The following is a 4845-nucleotide window of genomic DNA, read 5'->3' on the forward strand; positions in this document are numbered from 1 at the left end:
TATATATGTATGTATGGAAGGCAGACATTAAATGATGTTGATATATATGTGTGTGTGTGTGTGTCATTGGATTAGTTATTCCTACAGTAAATAAAAACAAATATAGGACGCATGTTGCCCTATAACAGTTCATAAACTTTAAACTTTGCTAAACAAGAAAAAAATTAAAAATTAAGGAAGACAATCAACAGAGAACGAAATCAAATACTAAATACTTTATAAAACCAAATAGTTCTCTCATCCAATGTCATCTTGTTGCTCTGAGCAACACTTATTTGGGAGAAGCATTTTAATTATCATTACAATCCTAATTATATCTTATAACAAATTTTCGTGCTTATTTTTTAATGGAAATCACTTTCACTAAAGTTCATTTTTATTTCTGAAGCCAAATAAAATAATCAAATTAGTTAATTGAGTAATAATTTAATTTTTTTAATTTTTTTTGTAGGAAGAGCTTATTCATGATATAGTTCTACATTATATCATTTTCTGAAATAATAGCAAGTATTGATTTAGATATTTAATAAAAGTTATAATCTTCTTTCATTCTGCATCTACCAATGATAAATTTGAAGAATATTGAACAATGCTGAAAATATAGGACAAATTGGCAATTTCCAAAATGCAGGTCAGTATTCAGACAATAGTGATGTTTATCTCAATGTTTCCAGACACTTATGTATACAGAATGGAATAAAAGATCTATAACATTATTATAGTCAGTAGAAATCCAATACATCAGCTGATAACATGAAAGAAATTCAAAGAAATAATTATAGTAAAAATAGAAATATGGTCAAAGGTTACACTATTGATGAGAGAATATTTGTAGGATATATCCCCGACCTTAAAATGGGAAGAGCCAGACTGAATTTAAGGAAAATGTTGCATGTGTATAATATATAGTAATCAATTTCTAATAATATCTTTAAAGGGTTGTAGTCTGGCAGAATCAGTAGAGCATGCGATAAATGCTTTGTAGGTTTAACAATATGCTACTTTTTTTTATCTTCTGAGTTCAAATCTCACTGATCTCATCTTTGCTTTTTATCATTCCTGAATTAATAAACTGAAGTATCAGTCGAATTCTGGGGTTGGTATGGTCAACTGTACACTTCCTCAAATTTATTTCCTGTGCTTGTTAGAAATTAATAGCTGCATGATTAAGAAGCTCACTTTGTAACCAGGTGGCTTTAGGTTCAATCCCACTGTTCAGTACTTTAGATAAGTACCCTTTTCTATAACTCAGAGCTGATCAATGCCTTGTGAGTAAATTTGGTTGATAGAAACTGTGTAGAAGTTTGTCATATATATATATGCATGTATGTGTTTTTGTATCTGTGTTTGTTACTCTCTCACTGATTCTGGTTTATTTATTCTCAAACTGAGCAGTTTGACAAAAGTGACTGGTAGAATAAGTACCAGATTTCAAAAGAAACATAAATACTGGGGTTTATTTGTCTGACTAAAACACTTCAAAGCAGAAAAGTCATGGGCAAATGACTGAAACAGATAAGAAAAATAAAGCTAAAGAATGGAAGTGAAGATTCAGATTTCAGTTTTCAAAATGTCTTACTGTATTTCCACATAATTGTCGACTGGTTATTTTTTAGTTTCATTGTGAATATTTTTGTGTTTCTCATACTGATGAGGTCCATATGGGACACTTTGCTGATATATTTCACACACCTTGGAAAGAAAAAGTCATTTCATGGTAAATAGTATTTTGCCAAAAGTGGAGTTACTTTTGGCTGCAGCTAATCAGAAGGAATTGTTAGAAGACATAAAAAAAAGATTGTTTTTAAAATAATGCTTTGTTTTTTTTTTTCCTAACTGGAAATGGGTTTAGAGTTTTGTAGGGAAGAAGAAAGAAAATTTTTGTTTTTCAAGCAATAACCACTGCATTATATATATTGCGTAATATTGAAGGATATAACAAAAAAATGCATGACAATGCCTGCAGCAGTAAATGAATATGTGAGCTTTAACAAAATAAGGTAAACATTATTCCATTTATTCTAAAAAAAAAATTAAATTTTTTTCCTAAAATCCTTAGATAATGAATGTAGACTTTTATTTATTATCACTGTTAGTGCTGTTGCTATTTTCTTTGTAATATTTTCAGTGCATATTTTGACTTCTGGCACATAATACAGGAAGTAGCTGGCCATTTTGTTTTGCTTGTAAGTTTTTGCTGGTTTTGCTTTTGGACTTGCTGCCTTTTCAACTATCATCCTGTGTAGTGATGAAGGCCACCACTAGCCTTAATTTTGAATCAGGATTAATATTCTCTTACTAGTTTCAGGGTTTTCTCTATCCCATATCGAGTTGGGGTTTTATGAATGAAATAAATGAAAGCAGATCAGGCAGGTTTATCAACAGAAACAGTAGAAAGGTTCATTTTCCATTTTGATTTGAGTCATATCTATTCTATGCTGGTTTAACAATGTTAAACAAGTAGATATTCTTTATGAGGAATGCAATTACAAGAAAACTGAAACAAAAGGAACAAAGAAAATCAAAAACTTCAGTGAAATAAAAGATAAACATATTAAAATAACTTGAACAGTATTGTAGTTATAACTGCCATAAATTTCCACTGAATAACAAATGTCAAAAATTTTGCTATTTTTTGTAATATTTTGTCCCACACCATTTAGATCAATATGGTTGATGTTCATTTCAAACTAACCATTTGTTGTCTGTAGAGAAAGTGTAAGAAATGTGCAGGTTTGATGATGATGATGGGATCAAAATTGTTTAGTACAATGTCTACATAGTAGAGATGATGAGAAGTGAGATGGTTACTCAAAGACAAATATCACTATATTGTTTTCACAATTTTCTTGCCCTAACTTTGTTTTTTTTTTTTTGCAGTTGCTTACCTCATAATAGTAGGCATGAAGGTAGGTATATATATATATGTTATGCTTCTCAGCTTTCATAAGTAGTACTGTTTGTAGCATGCGTTCATTCAACAACAATTGCAATAAGTAGATGGTTCTTCCTCAGCACTCTATGTTACCAGTCAATGTAGTCAGCTTTGAATAGATCTATAATCAAAGGTAATCTACAGGGTCTCCACAAGGTCTGGGTACATAGAGTAAATAAAATCATAACATAAACAATTAAATATAAGAAATAATAATTTCTTAAAGCATGTGTTAATCCCTATGTACCCAGACTTTATGGACACCCTGTAGAAGCTACTAACACGACATTTTTAAAGATGATAGAATGTCATTTGAGGAAATTTGGCTTCTATTTCTAGCAAGGCATGTGGCTATTTAGATGCTCACACTTTAGCTTTCTCTACCTTTGAAAGTGTTTGCTCTTATATATTGAAGAATTATTGTGGTCATGAGACTTTACCATGCTGTAATATAAAATATTTATCTTTCATGAAAAATTTTTTTCCAATTAAATTCTAAATCTCTTAAGGATAACATTAAGTTGAATAAATGCCGAAAATAAGTAAAACACCTAAAACTTTACAGACTGACGCATCACTCTGACCTCATATGAAATTGCACATCAAAATTTCATTAGTTACTTGCTGTCAATAATTCTAGGTGATTCCATTATTTATTTTGCTTTTTCCTTGTCAAATGATTTATTAATTCAGTTTTCTTATTTCTACTTCCTGTCAAAAAAGTACACGTTAATTCATTAATATAATTTGAAAAGTGATTTGAATGCATCAATATTAGTAAGTTTTGAGATATAGGCACATAAAAAATGATGTTTAGAAGCAATAGTTTATGAAGGAAGTTTAATGCAAAAATCCCCTGACTACAAAATGTTATTAGATTGTAATAATAAGACAACACAAGTAATATGAAAGATAAATAGCAAACAATTTGGAGAAGTTTCACTGGTCAGGTGATGATAAAAAGAACAATTTCTGTCATATCAAAAGTAATGAGAACATAGTATATGTGTTTGTATAAGCAAATATATATGTCAATATACATATATATATGCATACATACATAAGTATATATACATATGTTATATGTAAAAAAAATATATATATCATGTATAAATGATGCATACATACATATATATATAGAGAGAGAGAGACAAACAGACAGACACACACATATATATATACATACACACACACACACACACACACATATATATATATTGATTTAAAATTTTGACCAGTAATTTTGGGGAAGAATCTAAGTTAATTACATCGACCCCAGTGTTCAACTGGTACTGAGGAATTTCAACCATGATTCATGGTCTGCTACCACAACAGCTCCTTTATAGGATCCAGTTAGCTCAGGACATCATCAGGAGGAACCACGTCCGGTTTCGGCCCCTACTCCTCTACCGTTTTGACGTGGCGGGGCTACCCCCTTTCGGAGGTGTCTTCAGCTCTGGTGTTGGGTGCATGTCTTCTTTCACTGTTTGTGACTGTACTAATTCAACTGTGGAATGTCCCTCGCTATGGTTATTTTCCAGGAGGTTCTGGCCACACCTCTTATGGTTCATCAATCTGCGTTGTTGAATTACTTTCTTCCGACATATCTTCCCTTGGTGGATTAGGATCCAGTTAGCTGAAGACATCATCAAGAGGAACCACGTCCGGTTTCGGCCCCTACTTCTCTACCGTTTTGACGTGGTGGGGCCCCTCCTTTCGGAGGTGTCTTCAGCTCTGGTGTTGGGTGCATGTCTTCTTTCTTCTATTCCCTGGCCTCTTCGATGCAGCATCAACGAGTGTCAGCGTCCGACTGATCGTCATGTCAAATTCCCCTTTTTATATCTGCTGCTAGGCTCCAGCAGGCAGCCCCAGCTAGTTGTCACATGACACTGTCTAAACTTCCCACTGCT

General features: G+C 32.2%; 1 long non-coding RNA gene across 1 annotated transcript in view; it reads left to right on the forward strand.

The window, feature by feature from the left end:
* LOC128249814 (uncharacterized) overlaps nucleotides 1–4845 on the forward strand; it is a 123097-nt gene that overhangs the window by 74610 nt on the left and 43642 nt on the right. The window contains exon 2 of the long non-coding RNA XR_008265937.1: nucleotides 2881–2909. This is a non-coding gene — a long non-coding RNA (uncharacterized LOC128249814). The remainder of the gene's footprint in view (nucleotides 1–2880; nucleotides 2910–4845) is intronic.

This window comes from Octopus bimaculoides, chromosome 1 (assembly GCF_001194135.2).
Source record: "Octopus bimaculoides isolate UCB-OBI-ISO-001 chromosome 1, ASM119413v2, whole genome shotgun sequence".
In the NCBI taxonomy this organism is placed as follows: domain Eukaryota; kingdom Metazoa; phylum Mollusca; class Cephalopoda; order Octopoda; family Octopodidae; genus Octopus; species Octopus bimaculoides.